This window comes from Eupeodes corollae, chromosome 1, assembly GCF_945859685.1.
Source record: "Eupeodes corollae chromosome 1, idEupCoro1.1, whole genome shotgun sequence".
NCBI classification, from domain to species: Eukaryota; Metazoa; Arthropoda; class Insecta; order Diptera; family Syrphidae; genus Eupeodes; species Eupeodes corollae.
In genome coordinates this window covers 161,075,526-161,092,917 of record NC_079147.1, presented here as the reverse complement: position 1 = coordinate 161,092,917, position 17,392 = coordinate 161,075,526, and the positions used below count along the sequence as shown (strand labels likewise).

At 32.3% G+C, this 17,392-nt stretch overlaps 1 protein-coding gene across 1 annotated transcript in view; it reads left to right on the top strand.

Moving 5' to 3' along the window:
- Nucleotides 1-17,392, top strand: part of LOC129943304 (protein CREBRF homolog) — a 141,907-nt gene that overhangs the window by 66,280 nt on the left and 58,235 nt on the right. The gene's annotated exons all lie outside the window — the stretch shown is intronic.

Below are 17,392 nucleotides of genomic sequence, written 5' to 3'. Positions count from 1 at the left end.
TCCATATTTAAAATATTTGTATATTTTCGCGATTAAAGCTCCATTTTTTATTTGATGCAAGTGGTTGTGGACGCACTTTTAATAACCATAACCTTCGGTTTATCTATATTTACTATTAAATTCCATTGCTGAAAATACTGGTAAACCCTGTTAATCATGAGCTGCAGAGATTCCGGTGATTGCGCAAATCCGCATCCCTGCGAAATCCACCCACCCGGTTGGTAGTCTAAAAATTCGTCTATGAATAGTGAAAAAGTGAGGCTTAACGTACAACCTTGGCTCACTCCCGATGAGGTTTCAAACCAGTCTGAGAGTTCTTCAGCTGTTCATGCAGCCGCCCTTGTTCCGCTATATAGGTGCTCAAGAACGCGACCAAACTTTAATGATATCCCAAGACTATACAGCTTATAGAATAGTGCACCTCTATCAATGGTATCAAAATCTGCTTTAAAATAGATAAAAAATCGATACAGCTTTTTCCTTTGTTTCAAAAAATTCTCCGCCAAGCTCCTGAATATAAAAATGCTAGCTTTTGCTTAATAAAAATAAAAAAAATAAATTAGGTGGCGCAACAGTCCGTTGAGAACTAGGGCCAAGTGACTTACAACTCTCAACCATTCCTGAGGGACCTACAGTTTATATGCCGAATCCAAACGGCTAATTTGAGAAAGCACTTTTTCATGACAAGAGTTACTCTTGGAGAATTTGTCAATTCCTCTCAAGAGGCAGTACCCGTGAAAAGACTTTAGATGGCATGACAGTCCAACGCACTAACCATGATGCCACGGGTACTACTATTGCTGAATAGTGAATATCCTGGTCTTAATCCAGCCTGAAACTCACTCAGCAAGTTTCCGGTCTCAATCAACTAACAAGACGCTTACGTTGTAAATATCTTGAAAGATGCATTTAAAAAGGAAATCCTCCCGTCGTTAGCTGCACCAAATAACGATCCTTTTTTGTGGATTGGAAGTATAATAGCATCTCGAAATTCATGTGGCGACAATTCTCCCTCCAAAACTGTATTAAAAAGTTTTATAAAGTGCTCTTTTAGAATGTCCCATATTTATAAAACTCCACTGGAATAGCATTAAAGCATCTTCAACTTTTCTTCCAACTCGCTAAATGTAAATGCGCAGTCTAGAGAGTCGATTACGAATCCAGGTGCTGCGAATTGCCACTTTTACGGCGTTATAACAGGATTTAAACAGTATATCGAAGCTATTGAACATCGCTGGAAAAATTGTTTCGTAGCTCGAAAGGCACTATTTAGAGTAATAATGATAATTTTTCCCAAATTATATGAGTTTTCTTTGTTAGGTCAAATACTTCTGGGACTACTCTCTCGTAAGCCATATTTGTTTTTATATTTAAAAAATGGAAACTTGTTGAGTCAAAAATAAAGCAATTTTACATCGCTCCGCTAGAGTTTTGTGTTATATTGTTTGATTTGATTTTCCTTCAAAATACTCACTAAGTGAAAAAGCTGAAATGGCCGAAAATTATCATTTTACTTCTGTGGGTTGTTCGAAAATTATTTTTTCAAAAGATGTCACTCTCTGCATCAGAGTTTAATAAAGGGTTTTTCGTACTTACAAACTTCCATACAAAAAAAGAACAAACATCCATCCAAATGTTCGAATTTGAAAAGATTATAATTTTGATGTTTTACTATATTCTAAGCATCTTGCACGTGAGTTATGAACTCCGGACTGCGAACTGTGGATGTTCACATATTTTGACTTTTCTTTCACATGAGCTTTATATCTATTCGTAGACAGCGACGAAATGTCAATTTATAAATACTCTTTTCAACAAAACAAGAGTGGTATAATTTCCAAAATAAGTTGACCACGAATAATTTATTTCTTACAGTGTGGATGGTATGTGGAACGCGAATTGAGTTTGACAGTTCGTAACAACCACACTGCAATTCGTTACTACCAAATTGTTTTTACAAAATTTTCTAATTTTAGAGAACAAAATGCAAATTATATTATCCATACACAAGTGTCAATTGGTTTCTTATAATTTAAATATGTTTTTGTTTGAAATTGACTTTTTGAAATGTTTAAGATCACGTTTGTTCGTCCATTCGTTGTTCGCTCTCATGTGCAAGGCGCTTTATCTTTGTTTTACCAAAAACTTGTAAGTTTCTTTTCTCACTATAAATGTCACCTATAGTACTCTGCATTAACCTTGTCAACTTTGAAATGACATTTACTGCACATTACTGTAGTTTTTAGTATCTTCCATAGGAACAAGTGAGATAACCGGGAAAAAAAAGAGAAATAACACATCCTTTGCAGAGTTTTGATTCTTTTGTTCATATTTCAAATTATGGTTGTGTTCCAAAACTAATCTAGAATTTAATAAAAAAACAAAATTTTGTATTATTATTATTTTTTTATCTTTTATGTTTATTTCACGAAGCATACATAAAGAAAACGACACTCATTGTCTGTTTTCCTCGGTGATTCATTGAAGAAGGATCTCCACGTGTGAATACATAGATACGAGTATATGCAATATAAGTGTATGCTCAAAGGATTTAATGATTTAGGTACCTTTACCTATAACGACGGGAATAGAGTGTAAAAATAACACACACTAAAATCATGGGTAGTTTCCGCGAAAAGCCAGAATTCGGTACACATACTTGTAGCATAGCTATTCCTTTGACTTACTTAAACGAGGGGAGAACGCTTTGTTCTCGTATTTATTTCTTCCCATTTATTAAAAAAAAAAACGGAAGAGGGGTTGTTTTGAATCCTTGTTGAATCTTGAATCTTGAATCCCAGCATGCAACAACGCAAAGACGCGACGCGGTGTGACATCAAGAATCTTGTGTTATGTTATGTTCACCCCGCTATTCGCGGTGAAACGCGTAAAAATATAAAAATGTTTTAGGGGATGTTGATGGTTGTTGGTTGTGTTTTTTGAATGATTTGTTGCTTCTGGTCCTGGTTTTTAAATTGCAAATAGGAATGCTGAACTTTATCCTGTTGGATTATAGTAAAAAACTAGGTTACCAGCGCACGCATATTGTTTCCTTTAGTCTTTCAGTGCAATTCGGGGAAGTCGGGTGTGTTAGGACAAAATTTCTATTTTCGGTGGATAGGTTTATCTATAGAAGTTCGCGTTTTCTTCTCGTTTTTCTTAAATAGGTTTTGTTTCGTTGTTATTGTTTTTTTTTTGTTTTTGTTATTTTTTAAAAATTGTTATGTTTTTGTTTTAAATTTATAAATACAAAAATTGTTCTTTTGGACATTTTAGGTGAGTTTGCATGTTTTAATATTTTTACTTGTATTTTGTGTTGTCTTAAGTGTTTAATAACGATGTTTGAAAATATATTAATCGACTTAAAACGATTCCAAAGGATATTTCCCTTTGAAAAAAGTACATTTTTTAACGTTTTTTGAAAACCTCCATATACTTATATTTTTGAACACCTCATTGTTAATAAATATTGCAAATATGTGCTCAAGGAAACGTGAGATTATTGAATAATGAATTTAGTTCCAGAATCCTTTGTAACCAATTCGGACAAGTTAATATAGTTACATTCAAAAAGTTCTTAGCAATAAGTGGCATAAGATTTATTTAAGGGAGGTATAGGGTTTTGAAAGAAACCGCACTCGGTAAAATAATCATTACTTGAGAAAATGTATACAGCATTGGCCCTGTGTGACTGCCTTTCGGAACACCGTAGGGGGATAAAAAGAAATGGACTATTTATCAAAGAATTTTCTGAAAACATGAACATAGATGTTGCAATTAACTTGTTTTTTAAATCTTCAAATTTGATCAACTGAAAATTATAATTTTAGAAGTCCAACCCAAAGTGTGTTAGGAAAACTTTAAAATTTGTAAGTTTTTGAAATATTGATCATGGAAGAAATTCAATAGCATATTTAAATCAATAGCGAATTCGGACGAGGGGGGGGGTCGTAGGGATTATGCACCCCCACACAATTTAGAATTCGAAAAAACTTCAAGTCAATACTCTGGATTATTCTTTTTGTCAAAGAGGAAATTTGAATTTGGAAAGTTTGAATAAATCAAGTCTTATCCGCGCAGTGTCGAATTTTCTTGAAGAAATCGTGCGTGCTGACACTGACACAGAAGATTGGCCGAAGATTCTCAAGGCTTGTGTTAAGGCTAAGGGTGGACACTTTGAGTAACAAGCTAATAATATTTGTATTTATGTTTTTAGGGAGATGTCTGTGTGTTCGTACGTCCTTAAGTTCGTAATACCATATCTCAAGAACCGTCATAAATGTCGATTTCACATAATTTTGTTTAACAGATAATAAAATCAACAGAAAGGACTTTAAAACAATTTTTTTTTTACTATATACAGTCGACTCTCCCTAAGTCGAACGCTCTTTAAGTTCTTACTTCTGCTTCGTTTTTTTCTCCTTCAATCAAATATTTTGTTCTTGATTCTTTTTAACTCAAACCCAAAGAGTTAATCAAATGGTGTTAAGCATTGCAGCTGGTTAGTGCACATGTACACAATTGTTCTAAATATACAATAAACTAAAAGCAACTGATTTTAACTACCATCAGGCATTGATTAAATTAAGTATGTAATTTTTACAAATGACTAACCGAAAGTTCAAATGGAGGATTTGGGGACGAAAATCCGATTAATTGCAGCAATTCAAAAGGGAATTAAGAAAAAATCAAAAATTGCAGAAAAATTTGGCATTTACCGGAACACTCTTTTCTCGATATGAGCACAAATTACAGCAGCGATATACTCTTACTACAAGCAGTACCAAATGTCCTCATGTCCTCTACCAACGAATTATTGACAGGTTAAGTTCTTTCCTCATGAGGATTAAGTCAATTTAATGGAATTGCTAACAACTTCAACAAAATATTGGACCTTATATTCTTCACGGTTGTACCCGTGGAATTATGGTTAGTGCGTTGGACTGTCGTGCAAGAGTTCTTGGGTTCGATCCCTGCCTATGCCATCTTAAAGTTTTATTCACGGGTACTGCCTCTTGTGAGGAATTGACAAATTCTCCAAGAGTAATTCTTGTCATGAAAAAGTGCTTTCTCAAATTAGCCGTTCGAATTCGACATATAAACTGTAGGTCCCCTCCATCCCTGAAATTACTCGCACACAGGGATGGTTGAGAGTTGTAAGTCACTAGGCCCTGGTTTTCTACGGACTTTTGGGCCGCCTAATTTATTTTATTTTATATTCTTCTCGCACACACTAAATGTTGATATTGCTGTAAATTAAGCCAATACCCTACTTGTCGAAGAAGACCGACATCACCCAGCATTAGACCTATCTTTTAATTTAAATGTATGTAATGTTCCTAATTGCTCCAAAGAAAATCTTGAATTTAACTTCAAAATTGCAGACTTAATGAACTTTTCAACCTGTTATGTAATGTTAACTGCAATAATTTGTTTCAGAACTGTGAAAACAATGCTATGTGCTATAAATTTCACTGTGATCTCTTTAACCTTTTTATGAGACCACACCATTGCGAAAACCGCGCAATATTTCTAGATCTCCTCCATGGTTTGACTCTTGCCTAAAAAACTAAAAAAATAAAAGAAACAAGGCCTGGGTTAAATATAATAAAGCAAAAGCTGATAATCACTTGATAATATACAATGTAGCTCATATGTTTATTGACTATTCAGATATTCTTTATAATGACTTTATTTTAAATACTGAAACCGACATAAAAAACAAACCAAAAAACTTTTGGAGCTATGTTAATTGTAAGAGAAATACTGACGGGTATCTAAACTGCATGTCATTTCAAATATGATTGCCAATTCTTTCAAAGATGCTTTCGAATTAGCGAACTCCATTCAAACGCCTGAGTCATAGGCCCTCTCACAAAATTTCCCTCATTTCTATACAATTTGTCTTTGGATCTCTGAAGATGAAATCGATCGCAAAGTTTCAGAACTTGACGTTTGTTATAGCCCTGGTCCAGATGGTGAACCTACCTTCTTATATTTTGAAAGAATGCGCATCCTATCCTATCAAATCTGCAATTTTTCCTGAAATTTGTATGAGTTTACACGTAACACCGATGTATAAAAAGGGAAGTAAAAATGAAATACAAAATTATCGTCCCATTGCAAAACTGTCCGTCATCCCTAAGTTATTTAAGTCCATTATTTGTAAAGTCATATCGTTTAATTGTAATTCTATAATTTATGACAGTCAACATGGTTTTGTCCAAAATAAGTCAACAGTTACTAACCTCTTTCATTTCAGTTCTTTTTGTTTATATTTCTTTGAGAAACGGAAACAAGTTGACTGTGTCTTCACAGACTTCAGTAAGGCCTTTGATAAATTGTACCATAAAACGTTTACTTCCAAACTTAAATCCCAAGGCTTTAACGATAAATTTGTTAGTTGGGTTTTCATCGTACTTATATAATAGATCATACAGCGTAGTTTTCAGGAATCATCATTTGTATACCAACTCTGGCGTACCACAAGGGAGCCACTTAGGACCTTTACTGTTTATTTTGTATGTTAACGAAACACTCATTTGTTTTAATTTACGCTGATGACATCAAAACTTTCAAACGTATTGATTCACTTGATAACTGTTTACTCTTACAAGATAAATGGCATTTTATAAATAAGATTTTACTCAACATAGACAATTGTAAATCAATGTGTTTTACACGCAAACAAAAACTTTTGACTTTCATCAATTAGACTCTTCTTTTTTGACCAAACTCTCTACTTTCTCTGACCCACATATTATTCTTGACTCAAAATTAACTTTTACAAATCATTATGACTATATTATTAAAAAGGCAAATAAGACACACGGATTTATAAACTGGGTTTCACATGATTTTTGAGACCCTTATATTCTTAAACTTCTTTATATATCATTTGTAAGACCAATATTGGAATATGGCTACATAATATGGTCTCCCTTTTATTCAGTCCATATAAACAGAATAGAAGGAGTACAAAGAAAATTCATGCGTTTCTGCCTCCGTTTCATCCAATAGTCCAATAGGCTCGAACTTCCACCGTACAATCATTGGTTCACGCTCATAAATCTTCCATCGCTTCCTTAACATAGAGAGTACATTCAGCTGTGCTTTATTATAAAATTAAATCAAAGGGTCAGTCATATCACCATCAATTTTTGAACAATTAAACTTTATTTATAGCCGTTTAAGTATTAGCAGACAAGTTCCTTTACGTCCTATGTTAAACAGATCGAACTATGGTAAAAACAGTCCTTTCAACTAATTGATTTCAGTTTACAACAAGTATTATTTTCTGGTATAATCCGTAAGCGATGATTTTAAGAGTAAAACATTTGAAGTAAATTTTTTCAATACTTCAGTTTAGCTTTCTAACTCGAACAATTTCTGGTTTCCTTTGAGAATCCGGCTTAGCGAGAGTCGACTGTATATGAATTTAATACAAAAAAATTAAAAAATGGTAAGACGATTCTTCAAGATGGTGACTTATTTACTTAGTTTTTGGGGACTTAGTAAATGCATTTTTGGGAATTTATTACGCTCCCAATTTGAGGATTAATTTCATAATGCAATAAAGCCTCGTTATTTTATGATTTTTTTTTCTATCAATTTTTTGGGATTTAATTAACAAAATCAAAACTCTTTTAAAAGTTATTAAAAGTTCATTTTGGATTCGAATGTCTTATAAAAAATTAAAAGCCAGTTTTAGCAGTTTACTGTGCTAAAAAGATTATTTACCCAATTTTAAACAATTTTCAATTGCCAAACTTAAGATCACGGAAAGGCTACTTTAACTTTTAGAATTTGCTAAGCCCATATGACATCTCTACAATTATTCTTATAAGAGCAGTGGTTGGAATGGTCCAGTCATCAATTGCGAACTAAAAGTAATAGGTCCGTTTAAGCGTATTTGCTTTGTTAATTTTTACAAACTGTCACTTTTTGACATGTAAGGTTAAACATTTTTGACTCCATTAGTAAATTGCTTACTAGTAAAATGTTAAACCTTTAACAATGTTCAAAATTTGCCGCCATTGGCTTCAAATAAACTTTATCTTTTTTGGGAACAAAAACATATGTTGAAATTAAACTTATTTTATAGTTTGCAAAATTTTGTTGTTGTTTGAAGTTAACTGACAACTTTTTTTACAAATAAGAAAGAACTACAAAAACAAAAAAAAACTACTAAAAATCGTTTTCGACTTAAGTAACTTGAGAACAGAGACAAATTTGAGCTTCAAACTTGTTTTTATCTTACACAAAATATTGTTATTAATAATTGCAAAACTTTTAGAAATTTCGATAAGCAGAATTTTGTAGTCCTTTTCTTAAAGTTTAAATAAAAGAGAATTAATTACAACTTTTTCTATTAACAAGAAGAACCATTAATAACTTATTGGTCTCCACTACTTTCAATACCTTCTGCATCGACAAATGCTTTTTAGTCTTAGAAAATTTACACATATTTAAATTGGATTCTTGGAACTAAAAAAGGCTGATGCAATTTTTGTTAATTAATTCTTTAAAAAAAGGTAAATTCTCTTAATATCACTGCACAAGTATCTACCTCCCTCCCGCACTTAATAATAAACTTTTATAATTATCCAATAAACAAATCCGTAAGAATGTTTGAAAATTCTTATTTAAAATACCCGTACTCTCAAGGCCAATATCGACGTTCTCGAACGAACAGTGCTGTGCTGGTAAATTCTGATTTAACTTTAATCTCGCTTAACCCTATTCCTTGTCTAGTACAAAAAATCCACTCTTAAAAGTCAAGCTAAGTTAAGACTTAAGACGAGGTAAAGTTAATAATATACATACATATATACATACATACGTGCATAGATAAAAGCTTCTGTTACATTCATAAAAATGCAAATTTGTACTGCAATTAGAATTGATATTTATTTGTATACATTTTTTACTTTTTCTATTTGTTTCTTGTAAGAAGTTGATTCAAAACCAACACGTGCTTATCAACTCTATAAACAGCATACAAATATTTTTGTTTTATAAACTCACACTTTATTCAAATACAAGACAAAGTGTTAAAAGCTTGTTTTTACTGTTTTTGTTTTGTTTTAATGATTTAAGAAAACTCGATTAATAAACAACATTTTATAGCAAAATAAACTTAAAAGTTAAGAGAATGTTAATGTTTTTTTAAGGTTAATAATCTACAGAAAAAATGAATATTGAAGTTTGCTTCTTCAGAAATAAAATTATGTTGTCGAATTTGTGTTTTATTATAGATATTGTACATTTCACTCTACTCAGCACATAAAAGTACAGATTAGAGACCTCAGCACTTTGAGTGACTAGACTATGTAAGGTGATAACAACACAAGACATTTTTGTATTTGTATTTTATTTGTTTCAAAAATCGCTTGGACATGAGTCTTATAAAGTGTTGCAAGGCTTTACCTTAATTTCAGAATTCACACCCATACAGCACATTTGGTAGTATAAGGGCCTTAGCAATTATCAGTTTATTTTTGTTCGGGATGAATTTTCAAGTGACTTGAAGAAGGCGTAGACTTCCATAGACTTTACCAATAGCACTATTAAGGTGGTCATCCCAAGTGATAGTGCAATTGAATACTACTCCTAGGTTTCTAGCAATGCTAACATATTCGATGGTTTCGTCGTCCAGTTTCAACAGGTTTAAGCCCGATAGATCAAAGTTTTTGCGATAGATGGAGATCGTTCTGTTTTGACCACTGTGAGATGCGGAGCAAATCCTCGGTTATTAAAGCTACGGAATCATTTTTAACTCCAAAAGGTCGACTTATCAGGAGCTGCACATCATCAGCATAAAGATGAATTAAGCAATGTTTAGCAACTTGTGGTAACTCATTTATGTAAAGTAAAAAGATGATTGGCCCAAGGATGGATCCCTGTGGCACTCCACTCAAAGCATTGAGAAATGTGGAAGAGTATCCATTGTCCACCACGCATTGTTGCCTTCCTCTGAGATACGAAAGAATAAGCATACAGAACTCAAAAGAAAACCCAAAGTTAATTCGCAGCTTTCTACAAAGAATTGAGTGGTTAACAGTATCAAAAGTCTTTGAATAATCTAACAGTGTTAGCAATGTAACATGATCACTGATGTCCATAGCCATTCTTATTTCATCAGTTACAAAAAGTTAGGCGGGTTTGCAGCTGCGCTTATTTCGAAAACCAGACTGACAGGTACTTAACATGTTGTTGATTGTAAGATATTATGAACCAAGTTTGTTTTGATAATAAAGTCTTTTTGTCGTTCTGACCATTACGACAACTTGATTACGCAGTCTGCAATACAATTTGTGGAAGTGTTCCAGTTTGTAACGTCTCCATTGACTATAGGCGGCATCTCGTCGTGACATCAGAGCAGAGATGTCGCTATTCAGCCAAGGTGGAGTCGTATGCCTTACGAGAAGGGTTTTAATAGGAACATGCCTCTCAAAAAGCTGATTGACGTTTTGCCGTAAAAACCTGACTTGATCATTTACATTTTGCATATGGTATCGTGAGTTCCATTCTACGCAGTCAAAATCACGCACTAAGTCAGATGTGTTTAAGTTTTTGAAGTCTCGGTATTGAACAAATTGTTGATCAACCTGAAAAACCAAATCCAAACATACAAAAAGTAAATCGTGCTTCCAAAAACCAGGTGCTAAAAGCTAACTGTAAAGCATAACCTTACCAACATCGCTGGCAAGATACAGATCTAGTAGCGAACTAGACTCTTTGGTGAAGTGGGTAGTAGTGAAGCCATTAACGGGACTCAGATTCAGCGCCTCAAATACATCAAGGAAATTTTCAGCTAAACGCTTATCCAACAGATTACAGTTGAAATCACCACAAAGTATATTATAAGAAAAGCAAGGAGAAATTGTCTCTAACGTCGTAACCAATGGTATTATGATAATATGATTGTATGGTCTATAAACTGATCCAACTAACAAAGCGGCACCTCCCCCACAACTGAACTTTCTATCGGCTCGGAAAATTTTGAAACCCTTCAAACTATAAAAATCATCACAAATGCCTGGTTGAAACCAGGTTTTAGACACAGATACGATATCTATTTTAGATTCCACAAACAGGTTCCTGAATTCCCCTAATCTTTTGGTCAAACTCTGCGCGTTTAAATGACTTATCTTTAATCCATTATTTTGGGCTCCTAAGATTGGAATCATATCGTACAAATTCGTATTCATAGCATTGGCAGGGAACCCCCTGGTGGCGTTAGCTGCACTCGCGAATTTTTAAGCTTTAAACGTGGCAGAAGCTTGAGAAAGAATATGCAGAAAGGGCTCTCAAGAAAATTGCGTGGGTGGTTTTTTTACCATAGCAATTTAAAAAAAGGTGAACATTTTGGTTAACCCTAAATATCTCATAAACCAATGACGCTAGAGATAATGTAATGTTGACATAGACTTGTGATTTCAAATAACCCCATAAAAAGAAGTCTAATTGTGTTAAATCACACGATCTAGGAGGCCAATTTTGATCACCGAAACGAGAGAGTACACGACCTGGAAATGTCTCATACAGTAATTGAATTGTTTCACGGGCTGTATGACATGTGGCACCGTCTTGTTGAAACCACATATTGGACACATCAATATCATCCAATTTTGGCAGAAAGAACTGTGTAATCATGTCGTGATATCGAGCACCAGTAACAGTCACTGCTTGACCAGCATCATTTTCAAAAAAAATATGGCCCAATTATGCCTCCAGCCCAAAATCCACACCATACAGTCACGCGTTATTGATGCATTTGTTTTTCGACAATCACATGTGGGTTCTCCGAACCCCAAATGCGGCAATTTTGGCGATTAACAAAGCCATCAAGATGAAAATGTGCTTCATCGCTTAGGATGATTTTGCTCGAAAAATCAGGGTCCATTTGTTGATGTTCAATAATCCATTCAACGAACTCTCTTCTCTGTCCATGGTCATTAGGCTTCAATTGTTGTGTTAATTGAATTTTGTAAGCATGAAGACACAGATCTTTGGTGAGTATACGCTGTAGAGAGGTTCTTGAAATTTGCAATTCTTGTCTACGACGTCGAATTGAGGTTCCTGGATTGTCAGCAACACTCTCACGCACTGCTTTGACATTCGAATTTGAACGGCTTGTTTTTGGACGACCATTGTGTTTGGCGTCTCCAACGGATCCAGTCTCCTCCAAGCTTTCACTATTTTTGAAAAATTCTTTAATAATGAAGACACTTTGTTCTATCGTATAACGTTCCATTTTTAATAACCCTATACTGTTAGCTGTCAAATTGCTTTTTTTCAGGGTTGCCAACACTTCACTGCACAAATGGCGTCAAATTCAAATCTTGCGTTAATTTTGGGACACCCTTTATATTGTAAAGTATACCAAACATGTATATTTTTGAAAAAATCCAATAAACGGTTTTTTTTTATAATTCAAAAAAAAACTGATACAAATTTTATAAAAAATGATTTCATCTTTAAAAAAATTTTGTGCAGTGAAAAGAAACGAACATCTGATAAAATTTTGATAAAAATCTAATTCACAGTTTTTTGATAAAAAATAAAAACCTAAAAAAAACATTACTCAAAGTTGGTAAAATGTGAATACGAATTTGTTTTGAAAAAAATCGAATTGACAGTTTACTTACAAAAAATTAAAAACCGAAAAAAATTTACAAATGTTGGTAAAAATTGATTTTCGACTCAAATATCTTTTCAAAAGCTTGAGATTAAGGTTTATTTTATCTTATAAGAAATATTGTTTTCAACATTCTGAAAAAAAGTTGAGAAAAATCAAAGTGACAGCTTTTCTTTCAACATTCAGTAAAATTTTGAGAAAAATCGAATAGACCGTTTTTTTTACAAAAAAATAAAAACTTAAAAAAAATTTAACAAAATTTATTAAAATTTGATTTTTGGCTTAAATATCTTTTCAAAACTTTGAGATATTGGCTTTAAACTACTTCGACCTTTTAAAAAATATTGTTGTCAACATAAAAAAAAACAATACTAAACTTGCTAAAAATTTATTTTTGACTCAAATAGCTTTTCAAAAATTAAAAACATTGTCTACAAACTATTTTATTTTTGATATTCAGTAGTTTTTTTTCTATAAAAATCCAACAGTCCGTTTTTCATAAAAAGAATAAAATCTACAAGAAATAGTACAAAAATTTAGTAAAAATTGATGTTCGGTTCTTAATATCTCTTAAATTTATTTCATTCATCCAATTTGTAAAAATTTAACATATGCTACTTTTCTCTTTTCGACTAAAAATCTATTTAACGAAACTAGATTTTTAAACTCACCTATTTCTTTATATGAAAAATATTGTTGGTAATTTTAAAATTTTCAGGAATAATCCAACTGACAACTTTTTTAACCCAACAGGAAAACGGAAATTTTTATAAGCAATGTTAACGTAAAATAGTCAGTTGCATTCCTCCCCTCAAACAATTGAACCGTAATACACGTTCTTTTAGGAATGCTCATAAGTTAACCCTTGATTCCAATTTCGATCGTACTGTAAAGTACAGAGCTTCTTTCTTTAGCTGAACCACACGAATGTGGAATGCTTAACCAGACTCAATATTTCCCAATCATTACAATGTACAGACATTCAAAACAAATGTGCATCGGTACACGGAAAGAATTCTTAGATCAGATCAAGAAAAATATCCAATTTTGTACCTTGGCTTCGAAATAAGTAAATTGCGATTTTTGTTTTCATAAAATGAGCAAAATGAAGATATTTACTTTCAAAAATCATATTTCACTTCATGTGAGTAGCAATAATTCGATCGAGGAAAACAAATATTGCAAACAGCGAATTGCAATTTTATATTAATTTGTATCAATTTAATGTTTGTTTTTATCGTAAATTTCAGCAGGAGTTTGTAGATTAAAATTGTTTTCTTGTAGATTATTAATTATTTTTTTAAATGTGCAAACACAAGTTGTAAATTTAACCCTTGCGCTCTTAGACTCCGACCAAATTCATTAGTTTGCAAATGAAAACTAAAGTTTTGGTACTTATATATTTTTAAATTGCAACTTTTGAGTTGTAATTTCACACAAGTTATTCTGCAGTTTGAAAATGGCAGTTAGATTGTTGATACTTAGTTATCTTTAAATTGCAACTTTTGACTCGTAATTTGAAACAGTTTTTGCGGCAATTTGTAGTTTTCAAAGATTAATTTACTTTCCATATTCGCGAATCATGTAGAGATTAAAGAAAATTGTTTTTGCAAAATCAACAATCTTCATTAGTGATTTACAACATAAACTTATTTTTTGAATTGATGGCGCTCCGGATAACAAGTTCTTGTATGCGAATAGCAATGAATATATTCTAGAGAATAATAATTTATAAAATCCAAAATGTATAAAACAAAGACACATTTGAAAGATTGATTTTATTGTTGCTAACTTATTTCTACAAATACAAATTTAGGAACTTAGAACTTAAAACTAAAGATTTTATAAGTTGGCCATTCTTGAATTAAACCTGAAATGTCCTTTGTTTTCAAGGCTTTTTCTTCAGTACCTTCCTTTTGTTTGGTCATCTACTTGTTCTCCAATGTGGCAAATGGCGTGTAGTGTGTTTTTAACCACTTTATGTTGTCCGATGGGGACAGGTCTAACGTATAAACAAACATTTTAAAAATTTTACAAAAAACACACAAACCATGTTTATACTTTTGCAAACCTTCTCTTGCTTCAGAAACTTTGCATAGGGTTTCGCTTTTGCTCCTCTTATTGAAAGTAGGTAGACCGTTTTGACGAAGTCTAGCGAGATTAGTTTTAAACGTTAGGAGCCTTCCTTTTCGAGTGAACTCGTTATAGTACAGAAACGCTTTGTAGTTTCAATTTTTTTAACATAATCTTTTTTCTAAACAATCATATTTACTTTGGTTCGTTCGCGAACATCAAACAAATAATTAAATGAAGAACAATTAATTTCTTTTCTGTATAACTTGTTTATATTTTTGTACACCACTAACCACAAACACAATATAATAACGCACGCGCGACTGTCTTACGGACGAATGATAGGGAATTTCAGGAATTTCAATTGAGAAGACCAGTGCAAAAACAGCCACATAGCTGTAAATGCTAAGATTGTATATGTGTGTATACACTACAATGCAGTTGTGTGTTTTGTATAACACTTTTGTTTTATGATGCTGGAACCTCTTTGTATACTTATCTAACTCACAGCTGTGACAAGAAAGAAAGAAGTAGTAGACAAAATAATTAATTATTCAAAATTTCATTGAGTGCATGTAAATCACCATATAAATATTTTTAAATTATTACCCTGTTATAATTTAATATTTAGTTTTTTTCTTAAATCAGCAAATAGGTAGTATTTCGTAAATAACAATCTTGCAGCTTCAATATTTATATCGTGATAATATTTTATTGATTTGAGGATTGAGAAAGTTAAAATCACCGTATACATTTCGTATTTTACGAAGATTTGAATGCTTAATTACAACTTTCTCATTCATCTTACAATTAAATCGTCTTGATTTACAAAAAAAAAAGGATTTTCGTAAATTGTAAACTAAAATTTGTTTAATTCTCTCAGTGTAGGCTCTTTCTTATCCCATCCTCCCTTTCTAATTGCTCACACTCTGTTTAATAATTATAAGGGTACTCATATCCCCTTTGAATAGACAAGGTGCCTTGGTAAACTTACTCGTTTGAGTTTGCTTGCAATTAAATTTATAGATTCTTGAGCTTCTTTCAAGGTCCAAATCTCAAAGATCTTTTCTTCTTACATTACAAGAAATAATTTGCAATTGAACTTAAATGTCCTTATACCACGTTCCTCAAATACATAAACCAAAAAGGCGTATTGAAAATGTATCCAATTTTTTTAAAACCTACTTTGATGTGGTCTTCTTGTTTCTCGCATACTTTTGTTACTTACTCGGATTTGTTCTAACCTTTATTATTCATCTTTCCAAAGTTATTTTTAATTGAAAAAATGAATGAGTACAGAGCGTGGGTAGGTCCTGAAATAAATGTTTTCCTTCCCAAAAACTCCTTCAAATATAATATCTACATAACCTACCTACGTATTTATAAACTTTCACTTTTTTCCAGATATAGGGTAGCTATAAGTATCTACCTACGTATCTTTAAATTGTATGAGTTTTTACAAATTCATTCAGAAAAACTAAGTTCTTCGTTTGGTCTCTTTTCTATGTGTGTTGACTAACATAGTCCCCACCCGCCCACAAAGCTATTTAAAAGAGTGCGTGTTGTTGTTCTTCTTTATTTTTGCCTTGTATCTCCAAAAGGTCATCACGGGTAGGTATACCCGTGGCCTTGAAATTTTCCTTAGCTTTCATAATGAAATGTGATAAGGATTTTGTGAAATAATAAGGAGTGAAGTTAATGGAAAACCATACCAAGAAAAAAACGCCTACGTATCGCGCAACCTTCAACTGCGGGCGTCTAAAATATTTTTGTTTTCGTTTTGTTTCATTATATTGGTATAACACACGCCACACGGTTTATTTACAAACATTCCCGTCACCCTTATATTTTTGTCATTCGTAGGGCAACAAGCTTTCGTGGCGTCTTCATTTTCTGTTCGTTTTTGATTCTCCAAAAGCTTAGCGCATGTCAACTGAATGTTGGACATGTAAATAACAACAAATAGTTGTTAGTGAAAGTATGTTCTTATACATACCCGCTATTTACGAAAAGAAGGATACTTAGTTAATACCTACGATGAAATAAATATTGGCTCAGTGTTACCAGCCTACCGATAGCTTTGTATGTCTTTTGTCCTTATTTTAAGAAGATATTTTAAAAGTTTATGCGTTTTATTTTGAATTTTGAAAAATGTTTTCGTTTTAATTGTTTGGTAATTTCTTTTAAATGTTTTGAAACAAAAACGATGAAGGATACTATACTATAGGGGCCCGGAAAATTGCAGTATGCAGTTACTCATGAAATTTAACAAAAATAAGTACAGAGTAAGTGGAGCTGTCGGGAAAGTAATTTATTTTATATAATATTTATTATTAGTCAAATGAATTTAGATAAATAGAAATCTAATTTTTATACAAATTCAAAATGGTTGATTAACGTAGTTTGCTTGCCTTTTGTTTGACTTTCAATGTGTTTTTTTCCATGTTCAAAAACTACAAAGTCACGTTTTGTAAAGGGTTATAAGTAGGGCAACCAAAATTATGTCCTAAAAAACTAGTTTTAAGTCCTTAAAAATCAAATATATGCCCTCAAAATATGTTTAATAAATGTTAAAGATGTTTATAAGAAGCGTTTTTTTCATTTATTAAATTAATTGATAAGAACAATACCAATCAAAAAAAGAAAAATCAAAAATCTTCTTCACTTCAACTTTTT